General features: G+C 45.7%; 1 protein-coding gene across 4 annotated transcripts in view; it reads left to right on the plus strand.

Annotated features, from left to right (window-relative positions):
* Positions 1–14,254, plus strand: part of LOC126531724 (kin of IRRE-like protein 3) — an 861,138-nt gene that overhangs the window by 549,689 nt on the left and 297,195 nt on the right. The window lies entirely within an intron of this gene.

The raw sequence follows: 14,254 nt of genomic DNA on the forward strand, positions 1-14,254 counted from the left end.
TAACGCCCTTTAGTAGCGGGTTGCCGCTACGAAAGGCTCTCTGCAATGACTATATTAGCACCCTATAGCCGGATATAAATAAGTAATTCATGTTTAAATAATTATTGTCGTAATTCAAAGAAGGTCTCATTTCAGTTTCAAACTATACGGCGCCGCCTTCTGTGCATAAACATCTATCGTAACTCCTATTTCACTACTGACATAAGTAAACTGACCCTGTATTCTGAGTATCACTGTTTTGGTAAGCCGTCTTCTGGCGGCAGTTATCGGTGTGTCGTTTCTATGATAAACAAGATGCTTCCGCAGATCATGTGGCCATTTAGTGTCCTTAGTATGACCAGCCGCGAGATTCACTTCATGACTGTATGAATCATTTTTAAATTATGGGGTTTTACGTGCCAAAACCACTTTCTGATCATGAGGCACGCCGTAGGGGAGGGCTCCGGAAATTTCGACCACCTGGGGTTCTTTCACGTGCAGCCAAATCTAAGTACGTGGGTGTTTTCGCATTTCGCCCCCATCGAAATGCGGCCGCCGTGTCCGGGATTCGACGCCGCGACCTCGTGCTCAGCAACTTAACACCATAGCCACTGAGCAACCATGGCGGGTAAGGTATAATTCATACATTTATTGACAAGTATGACTCTTTCCTCTGCTCTTCGTTTAATCTCGGAAACTTCAAAGCCCAGCATATTTAACCAATAAGCAGATCCTTTCATTGTACATATGCCAGACGTTATAATTTCAGTACACATACCAAGCCTTCGCAGTAATTCTTTAGTTCGTCATGAATATCGCCAAAACTAGCATTTCTGCTGCTTTTCTACAAAACAACACATGCAAATTGTTGAATCATTTCAATTGGGGTCATTTCTCTGAGGAATAAACCTAAACATAAACATTATGTCATGTTGTTATAACTTCTCCTATAGTCACTAAACCAATTTACCCTGTTTGAATTCACTGAATTCGAAACATTTGTGTTCCGTGTTTGCCAAGTTTATGTTCATTCATGTTTTGCGTATGTAGCTGTTTTCGTAAGTGTCCTCGTGTGCACGCTTGCCGTTTAGCCATGCTCCAGCATGTATTCAAGAAGTGCAGAAGCATGACCAAGTAAAGTGATTGCGATGATTGTGTTTATATCATGCAGGTAAATCTCCAACTGATCATGTTGTTCTTAACAATTCTTTAGCTGACTTCTGTAACTGGTCCAAAGCATGGCAAATGAATATCAACCTTTCCAAAACTGTCTCCATGACCTTTAAACGACGCTCATGCCCTTCCTTCTTTGCCTATGCCTTTAACAATATTACTTTAAATACGGTCTTCGAATTCAAATATTTAGGTAGCCTGCTAACACACGCTTTGTCACGGTCGAAACAGATTGATCTCACCTGTAACAAGACCCTTACAAGGCTAGGTTACTTACATCATACGCTGCGTCTTGCTCCTCAAGAAACTAAACTTCTTACATATAAAACCCTCATTCGCCCGATCTTCGAATGTGGCTGCGTGGTATGGAATCTATACGAACACTGTGACATGAAAAAACTAGAATCAGTGCAAAAAAAGGCAGTACATTTTGTTTGTAGGAGACATGACAAAAAATTTTCGCCGTATTACTCTCTTCCTCTACTTGGTCTCACTCCTCTTGCAGAGCGTCACACACTTGAATGCCTAAAATTCCTTCAGATATTAATCAATGCTCCTCGCCTCTCCTCTCTAGATAACTATTTGACTTCTTCCAGACCCTCATGTACGAGGAGTCACCATGCTCTACGTATCTCAACCTTTCTTACCCGCACTGATTCCTTTAAATAAAGTTTTTTTCCATCAACAATTGAAGCCTGGAATTCATTACCGGGCAACATACGTTCACTACCACTGAAACAATTCACGCAAACTTGTTTATAAATGTTTGTATTTTTGTTTTTAGTGTCCCACTACTGCAATAGCCTCATTGAGGCTGCAGTATGTATGTATAAATAAATAAATAAATAAATAAATAAATAAATAAATAAATAAATAAATAAATAAATAAATAAAGTCAAATTCGTATTGAAAAAAAAGCTTCAATAGAGAATCATTACAGCATAAAACATTATCCTTAGAAAACACAGACCCAAGACTAAATGCTAGACCTTGGTTGAAGATTTCGATGTGCGCTTAACCTCAGTGCATCATAAGCGAAATGGAAAGCGTTGTCTTGCTCGCCATTCCGCTTTTTTTTCAACGTAAGCACTTATAAGATATACCAGCATTCGCTCTCACGAAAGATAAACGGCCATAATTTTCTGAGCAAAATTACGTTTGGAAATCATAGTGTGACGTGTTTCTGATCAAATCCATTTCAGGCTGAAGATTAATCTCTTTGTATTCTATACATGTTTCCACTCGTCTAAGTATAGTGGATATGGGGGCCCAAATGTCTACGAGTATCGTAAAAGTGCCTTCTGCTTTCTTTTTTACGAATAACGCATAGAGCGTAGCCTACAAGTGGATTCCAAGTGTTCTGCGAAGCGACCTGAGTTGATTGAATTATGCTAAATCGAACGACGTGTACTCTGGGATGGCGCGTCTCGAATCGATGCCTCTCTCAGTAAGCCCTTCGAGTTTGTGACCCGCGAAGCTACACGCCGACTCATCGGGGCGTTTTAAGAACCGGGCTATTTTGACAACACCTTCGTCGCCACTCATCCTGATTCACTTATACCGACTGCGTACCTATATCATTCCGTCGTTTTGTCGTCCGGGCCCGCCTTCCTCTCATCCGTGCAGAGAGAAAAATATTCGCACTGTGCGTTCTATGTGAGCGGCCACGTGTGCAACGATTTGGCAAGGTGCTTTCCATCATACTGCGTCAGCTTCGCTGCTCTTTTTCACGCGAAGACGCCGTGCAGTATTACGAAAAATAGAGCTGACATTAGCTAATCGGCGGCCGCTTTCATATAACCTATCAAGTAGTAAAAGCTCGCGATCAGTTCGTGTCGGCGATGCCTTCTTCGATGAAGTGCGATTGGCTCCTTTTTTTGGCTTCGACCAGAAATAAACCGTTCTTTCTTGGAAGGAGCTCATTGAATTCGTTCCCTAACAAACTCCATATTCGACAACGCTGTGTGGTTTTCATGAAACAACATTGTGGAGTGTATACTCGTCCTTACGGATGCCCCAACTCATTCACGTCACGCACAGAGCGCGCAATCAGTGTGTAGTCCGGTGCAACATATGAAATACCGAAGCACCCGTCAGAAGCCATGCATGCGCTTACGCCTTGCGAAACCATCTCTTGAAATGTACTCGCTGTAGCGTCGTCTCCAGCGCCGTCTTTACGATGCCACTGACAAGCTAAGTGTTTGAGTGGCGCGAGATATCGAGGACGATGGGTTTCTCGAGAGTCTGCTTCAACACATCTTGCGCGTTTGGCGACATCTACCCGGTTACTTTGAGCTCAGATATACCCCTCTTACATGTTCCACTAACTCCTGGTTTAGATGACTGTTTTCTTGTCGTTATTTCTCTTTGTTCCCTCACCTTTTCCATGCGGTGCCTACTTCTTTCACGCAGCATTTAGAGACACTCTTCTTTGCCGCCTTGCTACAGCCCATTAGGTTTATGGAAGTCCTTGCAACGAGTGGACTGCAGATAGTTTGTGTCATCAGATGATGGGCAGATGCCGTTTTCGCATACTCTGGTTGTGACATATAAGGAGCTCTTTTTGCTCGCGTACGCCAACGAAAGGCGAGTTCCTTGCTCTATAGCACTTTTCATGTACACTGCAATTCTATCCTAATGTCGTTTACCATGCGGTGTCGTTTCCATCACCACACCTCGGTCTTCGCACGCTCTTCGAAAGCACCTGGAGACGTAAAAGAAAAAAAAATTGAGTACACCGCGTTCGTTTCACGGCACGTTGCACGCAATTCTGCCCGCAGCGGGATAGTAAATGCGACCACTGGCTCGCTCGCGTTCGTTTTTGAAGAGGGCCGCGTCTCATATCGCGACTTTATGGTTCGTTTACGACCTGAGCGCCACCACCGCCTCGACCGGGTTATCGCCTGCGAGAGAAACAAAGCGCAGTGCTGCTTCCGCCGTTTGCTGCACCGTCGTTGAGCTGTTCGGCGCGATGACGGCCGGCAACGGCACAGAGAGGGTAGGAAAGCGCGAGGTCGCCTTGCATTATGCCAAGCGGCCGGCGCGTTTAATGGCGGTAAGGCCCGTTGCGGTAATGACACCCGCGCGCTGGCTTGTTCACAGAATCTACATTTTGAACGTTTCTCGCGCCTCGCTCCCGCTTCCTCTCGCTCTGCTGGCTGTGCCGCACGAAGAAAGCTGCCCCACCGCCCGTGTGGCGTTTGATCGAGCAAGAGCGGCGGGTGGTGCTCTTGCGCGCGGGGAATGCCGGCCCGTAACAACCCTTATCGGAGCGACTGCTAGCGAAAAGCGCGCGTGTTTGCGTGCGTGTGTAAGTGCGCGCACGTTAGCGTACGTGTATGTGCGTTGCAGGTATAATGGCAGCCAGTGAACGGCCGCATAACGCCGCGATAGAAGCCGATTTGCACCGCGGCAAGAGGAAGAGGGTTATTCTGCTCTTGCACCTGGTGAAAGCAGAGTAGCCTGGTGCACGCCTAAGTTTTGTATTGCTGCGCTTACGATTTTTCTATTTTGGTCTGCGGTAGGTTTTTTATGTGCATTGCTGCATGCGTATGATATAATGGAACTTTGTAACATGGCAACGCCTATTGCAAGGGAGCCCAGTCATTCGGCGTCATGAAGTGGCGTGCCAATTTCTTCTTTTTTCTTCCCTTGCGGTATAATAAGGTCTGGCAGAGCGCCCGTTGGCACCAGTGCATTCTTCCATGCGCGGCATACAAGCAGAAAAGTGCTGCCATTTATGTTATGAAAGAGCGCAGTATGGAGAAAATAAAAATGTAGCATGATTCAGTGGGCCTGCGCTCGGGCGCGTTTATTCGAGAGGCCTTGTTGACTGGCTACCATGCCTGATGGGAACATCAAGGGTATGTTTTTTTTTTATATCTTGACATTGCAATGCCTTTTCTTTTGAATAGCACTCTCTTGGAGATCAAATACATGCAGCAATTCGTTAGTTAACAAACCTTACGCCGCTGATCGCGCTAGCATGAAAGACCCTCTCCCGAGTGATGGTCCGTGGTGTGGTAATATGAATGATTGCTTGCATTAGTTGTTATCGAAAATTACAGCCAAGTCTGCGCTCCTCGCTTCTGCTTCTTCCATGGGGCCGAACCAACACTAACTACACAAGAGAACGAGCATAATCATGCTTATCGCGCTACGTGCACTACCGCCTCCGGCCCTGTGTAGCACAAATTTTGGTTTCAAATTGACTTTCACTTTCATGCGGGACTTGCTTACCATGCGTACCACCTGAAGCCTAGGAGATGGCGGCTTGACTCATGTACTCATTACCCCTATAAAATTTAGATCCGTTCAATTCCTTCGTATAGAGCAGAGGCCTCTTATATCTGCCAGTGCTCTTCATATGTCCCGGTCCCAGTGACAGTAAATGTGCTTCCAGATACCCCGTGACTTCTGGCGTCCCTCTCCTCCGTCCCTCCCGCGGTTGCTAAACGCTTGCGATGGCGCGATATAACCTGCCCTGCGTAATTCGCGCTCACCATGAGCCTCACAAGTTGCTCATGTCTGCGACATGTGATTTTCTCCCTACGCTGCTTACATTACTTGTCGCGGGTCTCGCGTTACGCAAACGAGTGAGGTCGAATCATTGCGGCAGGAGGTGACAAGCTTCGGGGGGAAAAAATGCTTGCTTTGAGACATACCGACTACAGGCACCTGCCGTACAGGACGAGCATAGACTTTCCTGCCTGATGGCCTGGCCGTGGCGAGCCCATATCGAGCTAAGAAAGCGTCCGAAGACGCTCGGCATTGCGAGCAAGAAGCCAGACAAACCGACAGGACCATTTCATTTCTTGCACTTGGGTGAGTGGAGGGAGTGAGAAGAAAAGAAGGAGCACTCACGGCAGCTGCGAACGGAGAAACGGGGAGGAGCGATCCAGAGTTACCAGCAAAGCAAAATAAAACGAATGGCCGCGTGAAGCAACGCGGGAGTGGTGGCGAGCGGTGGGTTGCGGACGGCAGCGGGCCGAGAGTGGGCCGTTGGCGCTCGCGCCGTGCGGCCACTTGATAAATTTGGCTGCGGGAGCCGGCCGTGGATAAATCTTCATTACTTCGAAAGCAGACACAGAGGTCCGGGTCCATTTGCGGGGACCCCGCGGTCGCCACTGCACGATGCTGCCGCGCGGCGTTGGTAGAGGATGAGGGGGGCTTTGGGACATGAGGAGTGCTGAAGGAACACAGCGGAAGAGAGAGACGCGGGGTTACCGTGGGTGAAGCGTGGCCATTCGCGGGCCACTCTGAGGCCCGCTCTGTGTGGCTAGCCCTGTACGAAATGGCGATGTGTGCCCGGCCGCTACCTTGTGTCGGTCGGCCTGCTTCTTTATCATGAAGTTTTTATCTTGCTTTCATCGTTACTTGCCTTTGCTGTCTCGTAACCATTATTTTTCCACAGTGCAGGAACCAAGATTTAAAGGAATGTTTGCCACTAGTTTTTGAGTTTTTGATGATACGTCCTTATTAGAAACCAAAAAAAAAGAAAGAAAGAAAGAAAGAAAAAAAAGAAAGAAAGAAAGAAAGAAAGAAAGAAAGAAAGAAAATGTGTACATGGCCTTAAGGCATAGGCATTAGATGAATTTATAAAGCTCGTGACCAACTGTAGGCGTGATGTGATGGACAACCGCACGTTTTTGCATTGTTAGCACCTTTCTTTCTGTTCGACCCTTAACCCCCTTCCCGTCTGTATGCCCGTGTTTTTGACCTCACAGCCTTTCCTTCTTCCCTTTCTTTTTCTTCCTCCTCCTGTAACGCTGGTTGCTTCTATCACTAGTTCTTAAAATTTTATAGTAAGAGATACTATTCAGTAGCATTGCTGTATCCTGTAAGGTGATTATGTCTTATATTTGTCATGACGTACACTGGCGCCTGTGTACGCCATGTGTGCACCCTTCTTGTATTGTAAGCTAGCGCTGAAAAACTGACTTTATTAATTGATAATTATGTAAATGTACATGATCACTGAAAAGAGAGGAACGAAAGCGGGCTAGTGGTTGCCTCCCGAAAGGGATACCATGCTTACCACTGACTAAAGGTACTCAGCATCTCTTTATGCGGGCACTACGATTATTGCGAGTGCATGCGTTCAGGTTAGCTCTACTACGATGGCTATCCAGTGAGCGCCACGCTGAACCTTTTATGCGACTATGTTCAGCGTGCCAGAGACAGCCCTGCTGCTGGTCGCTCAGTGCCTTCGCAGCAGCGATCACCAGCGATTGCTATTGAAAACGATGCCATCGACTTTGCATTCACTCCGGGCACGGCCGCCATACTAAGCTACAATTTATATCGGTGGCAGCCTCGGCTGTTCCATCCGGCCAATTCGTGACGGTCGAGGGTAATGGTTTAACTGGAGGGCTTTGTTACCATATCCCTCTTTCTTATTCCGTTAGTGCTCGCTGTTCTTGCTTCTATATACCACGTACCAGCAAGCCTAGAACCAAATTCTCTTAACACCTTCTAGAGGAGTTAATCTCGAGGTCACGTAACAAGGGATAGCTCCCCAACTGCTTCCGCAAGTACGCGGCGGTTAAGCCGCATAGTGCTTCAGCATAAACAAGGTGCAAAGAAGCCGGTGTGACATAACGCAGCTACATAAGCCAAGTCGACACGAAATGATATTGCTGCTCAGAAGCTCCAAGTGTGGAGTCGATGAATACGCGCACACACGCACGCATTGGATGGCGCGACCTGAACCGCCATTTTCTCAAAGACAGCAGGTGGCCAGCGGGACACGTTCTTTTTTGTGGCAAAGCTATAGCAGTAGGCTGTACGGATGCGGCGTGGAGCCATATGCGATAGCACACTTTACGAATGCACTCGCGCAGACTGGTTAGTTCGAAATGTGCATGAACATGTACATGCTTGCACAAGCACGAAGAGAAAATTGACGAAAGTGAAGCATGCGTTCACATTCTTCTTGACAAGCGTAAGCTTTGCTATCAAAGTGAAATTCAAGTTCAGCCTTTCAAAGAGACTGATTCAACAAGCGTGCCTCAACCGCGATGCTGGAGGGCACCTTCAGAATAATTTAAAGTTAAAATGCAGTGTAGCGAGGGAGTCGAGTCATGAGTAGAGGCGCGAAAAATTCGAAAGCAGTCACTATCGTATTTGTCGTATCTATCGAATGGAGGCTTTGCACGGTGACTCTCTAAGTTTAGGAAAAAATAAACTACAACTGTTTCGGAGAAATTGTAGTAGGCGTATGAAGCTCAGCGTGCCCTTTAGAATATGCCTGTGCTTGTTTGTCCCCAACCAGTAAAGAGAGAATCCGTGTTCTTCTCTTGCCTCTGTGTAGAAAAATTATTGCTTCGCGTATTTGACTTCACAGCATATGTCGGTACAGGCCTAATGACAAAGGCAATATGCTGTGTTTCTATAAAAGTGTCCAGGACACTACGCACAAGGACAGAGCTGCTGTTGGCGGATGTAGTGAGACGATAGTCTGGCGTTCATGGCACTTCAAAAGTACAAAGCTAGATTTTACCTGTTCAAATCCACGAATATTCGAGAACGCAGGATGCACAGCCCAATCCTCATCATATAGCCCATAGTCAACAGTAGTCACCCACACGCTTCGCTGAGAAGTGTTTACAATAGTGGCGCACGCTAGTTTTAAAATTTTGACGCAATGCGACTGCTCTCGGTGTATTCTTGGCAAAGATACTTTTGGCTGGCTTGTCGTCATTCTTGTGGCAGCAGCTACGAAGAACCTATTTCTACGTGTGCGCTACCACAGAGCATTTAATGAAATTACAGCAGAACTGTTGTTAGCAATTAGCTAAGCAGCAGTCTTTTTTCCGTCAAGATCTCGAATCACACAACTCAGTCCCAATTCGGACAGCCGGCAAACAAATCCAGCAAGTCGCATCTCTGGTTTCGAAATTCGCAATCCAGCGAATCCGCTGGAGAGTCAGTGAGACGTCTCCCGCCTTAGTCGTGTTTCCTCGACCAAGACAAGGCCGCCTGGCAAGCATTAGCTTCCTCCATCCACTTAGCCGACCTGTCATCAAAGAATGCAACGTGACCCTGTGAGCGAGGGGTTGGCTCGCGCTCGCTGTTGTATTTCTTCGCCTCTCTTCGTTTGCACTATGGCCCTCCTCTTCCGGTTAGGGCTTTGGCCCTGTCCGCCTGTCTCTTTCCCTGTGCGGCTGCGGTCACTGCAGATACATGGTAAATATAGCGTCTCCTGGTTAGAATGTCCGGGACTCTCGGAGCCGGGTCGTCTTGCCATGTTTGAATTAAACCTGCGCTGTCGCGCCTTTTGACTGATTTTTTTCTTTCTTATGAGACTGGGCTGCTTGCAGTAGTTTCTTTTGCTTTTTCGACCCCAGCATCGTCTGTATAGCGTGAGTGTGTGAACCTCCATGTTTTCCGTAACATTATCCGGGAGATACTTCAACACAGCTGACAAGGCTGCCTTCTCATTCGCTTTAGCTTGCAACATCAGTTCAAGTTAGTCTGACAACTCGAAATACTATAACATAAATCATAAATTTTTTCTCTCGTAGTAGGAAGCGAAATATCTTATTCTGAAACGCTCGTATTAAATTGAGCGACTTCGACACCTAGAACAAGATTGAAGAGGAAGCACTCACCAATGCAATGTCCCTTTCTGATTTGCGTTCTGACCAACAGCGCCGGTGCAGAGCTTCTCAGTATTGAAAATACTTGTCGTTAAGCTGTTAGTCTTTTTCCTTAGTCGATAAAGCTGGTGAACTTTTCTGCAAGCGTCCACAACAGCTAAACAAAAGAACAAGACGCATATGAAGTGAAGCGCACTTTTATATTGTACCGACTTCCTCGAAGTCGAGGCAAACTGTGCGCGCGTCTGGGTGAAATCATTCATATTCATTAACGCGCGCGAAAACGTGTGCTACGATCCTCAGGGAGATAATGCTTTTGCCAAAAAATATGCCGCTCTTTCTTTCCCCAGAGACACCGTTCGAACTTCGGAACATTCCTTCCTTCATATCGGCCATTCTATTGTATTATTTTAAATCGGAACACTGCATTTATTTCGGTTTTACCTTTCACTTACAGCTCCTTGTTTCACCTCGAAGCATGCTTGTATATTTTATGCCTGCTACTTACAGCGTTAGAAATCTCTCAGTACTTTATTTGGTAGAATTATATGCAAGGTCTTTCTCAGCTTGTTAGTTCGTCGTTTTATTCAAATAAGATTAAGCGACGATACGAACCAGAAGGAACAAATATTGATAAACCTGCGTCCCCTCGCAGTGCGGCACAATAGAACTTGTGTGCTATTTGGCGTCATCAGTCTATCCGAGCAGGTTGCGTTTGTTTTGTTCTAATGCTTAGTAGCTTTTACCACAGTATTGTGCGTACATGTCCTATAAAGCTGCATAGCGTAATAACTTCATTGGTATATTAATTTATGGCCTTAATACTACGCTTGTGTAGTAAGGAAGTTTTTACTAGTTAGGTTAGAGTCATTGTTTAGAGGAATCCATGAAGACTTCGCATGCTTCTTGCATATGAAAATTTAGGCTGAAAGTGAAATTCGTAAGATAATGAAACTTATCGCTCCTTTAGGGTTGTGAATTATTGCCTCAAAAAGTAGGGCTGATATGTAGAAGTGCGCGTCGCGAAAACATCACTTCACTAGGACAACTTTCTTTCAGAAAGCTTGTTCGTACTTAAGATGACGTGGAGCTATCAGACCAGGGGCGCTATAATGTAACACTATTCCAAACTTTTCTATTCCAATTCTGATATCAGCCCTCCACGATTGGTCAAAAACTTTTTTCGGCCACCCCCCCTTCACCTGTCTGTCACGCGACGTCACGAAAACCGTGATACCTACCCATCTGATATGATGTGTACACACTGATTATGCATGATTTGACAGAAAAAAGAAAAACAGTTATTTCTGATTCGAGACCTTTTCGCCATTAGCTCCCGGCCATTGGTCAAAAGTTTTCGGGCTGCACCCACTTCACCTGCCTGTCACCCGACGTCACAAAACCGCGAAAATTCACTACGTCAAAGTGATGTGTACACATTAAAGATGCATTAATATGCCGAACAAAACTGAATTTTCTTTTGAATAGCCGCAAGCTGCCCCGTTCCGAAAGGAATAAAAGATGGCTGCCGCCTATCGCTCAGGCGCTGGCTACTCGCACCTGCCGGAAAGCATGGGTTTATTTGCGTATAATAAAACTTCTTGCGTGGCCGTGTAACGTTTTCAAGCACTTTCGGCACGTTTACCACCTCATTCTGCCAACTCTTGTTCTGCTCGCCTCTTGTCAGCCAATTAGATACGACAAGCTGCTCAGTGTAGGCAATGTTATTCATTTTTCAAGCAAAGAAAAGGGACCTCCTATGAACGACGAGAGCGCTTTATTGGTGTGTTCAGACACCCCTGCGGGTGACCGCCCGGTGCTTGCGTCGGTTGTTACGCAAATTTGACGTCAGGAGATTGGAATAGGAACATATTAGAATAGTTTTATGTTATAGGGCCCCAGACTGAGATATTATTAGCATTAAGGAACCAAAGTTATAAGTTCTACTAACTATTGGTAGCAGGATTAGGGAAGAATTGACACGAATTTCCATTTATAAGTGCTGTTTACCATTGGCCAACCAAATCACCTAGTCAAAGCTTTCTTAGCATTTCAATCCCAGTCACTCGGGCGAGCGTTGGTAATGATGATGACCAATTTCTTTTTCAAACGCAATTGTCATGCAAAACGCCCTTCCTTAACCGCAACCTCATGCACATACAACAACCTAGCATGCTCACTTGAAACAATATATTGGCTCCATTTCTCATCAAGTCATCGCCAACGTCACCTGCCGTTTTCAGACAGTACGCCCCACCACACAAACTACTCAATGTAGAGGAGGCGCAGAAATATAGAAGAATACAGACGGATACCTACCCACATTTGGGTAGATACCATAAAATAAACCCAACCTTGTACACTAACTCTTGCCCGTGGTGCGGGTCATGGCCTTCATTGCCTCACATAACATGGGAGTGCGCCAAAAGACCTCATGCCATTGATTCACCTTTGGTACTCACCTTGCTAAGGGAGCCCTAGGAGGCCATCCTCGCTCTTGCTGACCTCGAGGCCCAGAAGGGCCTCTTGGACCAAGCTGGGCGGGTCGCGATGGCCACTGGAGTCTTGGAATAGGGACCCACCCTGCACCGCTCCCTTCCGCCACTTTTTTTTTTTTTGTCTCATCAATAAATGTTTATTCCTCCTCCTCCTCCATACGTAATTAAATAAGATTCACCTCGATTATTCTTTCTTTTGTTCTCATTGGAGTGAACGTTACAACAATCTTATTAGCTCTGCAGTTTTCTGTGTTCTGTATTTTAGATGATCTTGCTGCTTATTGTTTCTTCTTTATCTGTACTTGCATAATAATTAGTTAATATTCATGTGTACCTAGCATAGTTATTCTTGTTCATTCATGTTTTCGTTCTTAAATGTACTTCCCTATTGCATCCCCCCTCTAAGTAACGCTTTTGGGCCTTCTGGGCTGCAATAAATGAAATAAACCGAAATATCTTTGCAATGACGAATATGGGGCCTATGTTCCTGCAAAATGTACTTCCGTATGAAAGGCTCTCTGGCAATTCTAGTCATGGCCCGTATTCGCAGAATTTCTCTGACGTGAGAGCGTTTGATTTTTTGGCCTGCGCACGAGCACCCGGCACTCATGTTTGTGATTGGTATCAATGCGAGATGAGCATCCATGCGTGGTGATGACCAATCGTGAATGGCACTCAAAACAAGTTTTCTTGGTCCTTATTCACAAAATTATCTTACACTATATTCGTAACAAAAAGGTTTGGCCAATTCTGACGTCGGACATATAATTAGCGAAGGCGGCTGGCCGGTGGCAGAGGTCACTTAAAAGCAAAAGCTTTGTGAATTCGATAGCTGAATATAACCCACATGGTTATCGTACTGCGTGCATAGCAACCAAGGGGGACGCGACAGGCCTAGCAATTTGTCTTTCGTTGTCTTCCGCGTCTGCTCACGCTGCCATTACAACTTTACAACTTTACGTAGACATGTCCTCCAACTACGAAATTAGCTCAGTGGCTTTTGTGGCCGTGTCTGTCAATGTCTACCTGTGTTGCTGTCCATTATAAGCAGTTCGATAAGTAATCTAACCATTTATACCTCTGTACAACTGGTGGCCGCTGGCGTTGGTCAAGCTTTAACAGCCCGCAGACAAAAATTAACTGGTACGCCGGAGAGTTCTAGACGACGACGGCAACACCATGCTCAGGCCTGCTGTAAAAGCTCGATATTTACGTGCTGCAGCCTAATACTGCAATTTACACTAATCATTAGCAAGATCCAAATCCTGCAGCATTTTTGAAATATTTAGGTAAACATCGCGTAAAGGTTGACTACGTCTTCATGGGCTCTAAATAGCGGCAAATGATAGCTTCAAGAGTACTTTGCTGATTTCCCGTAATAAAATTGAGGAAGAAATGCAAAGTTTAAAGCAGCCGTGACCACTTCATTTGATTTTAGCGATTTATTCAATTTTTACATTTGCTTTCGTTGCGCACGCGTATTAGCATAGAAAAGTGCGACAGCATCTTTCAAACAACCGTGGGCAAGGTTTTCTCGGGTTCAGCAAAACGTGTTAATGTCGTGGAAAATCTGCAGTGACTGTATAAATGTTGTTTCGTCTAATCACAGGACTGAATGACGAAACATCGTTCAGTCTTGCATTTTCGTCTTTCAAGATAGGTCTACTTTGCTATCCCCAGAGAGAATCAAGCAATAGCGTCCCCTCATGCGACTGCTAGACTGCTCTTTAATCTCTCTTGCCTGCGCTGATGCCCTTTAGGCCTTTCCCGCTTCGCCTTTCTAATTTGCATGAATTTGAAAGGCTTTATGCGAATTTGCATAAATAAAAGACTGCGTCCGGAGGAACCACCATCAAAGCGGCGATCTAATCGCGACTACTGCTTCTGAGATTAAGGCGTTTCCTGGCTGCCTTCTTTTTTCACGATTGCTCCTTATTCTGGATTCCGTTGGAAGTGCCATCGTCCCGCTTGACGAGCGCTTTTGAGGTAACGAGTTGGGCCGGC

The sequence above is a fragment of the Dermacentor andersoni genome, chromosome 5 (assembly GCF_023375885.2).
Source record: "Dermacentor andersoni chromosome 5, qqDerAnde1_hic_scaffold, whole genome shotgun sequence".
Classification (NCBI taxonomy): domain Eukaryota; kingdom Metazoa; phylum Arthropoda; class Arachnida; order Ixodida; family Ixodidae; genus Dermacentor; species Dermacentor andersoni.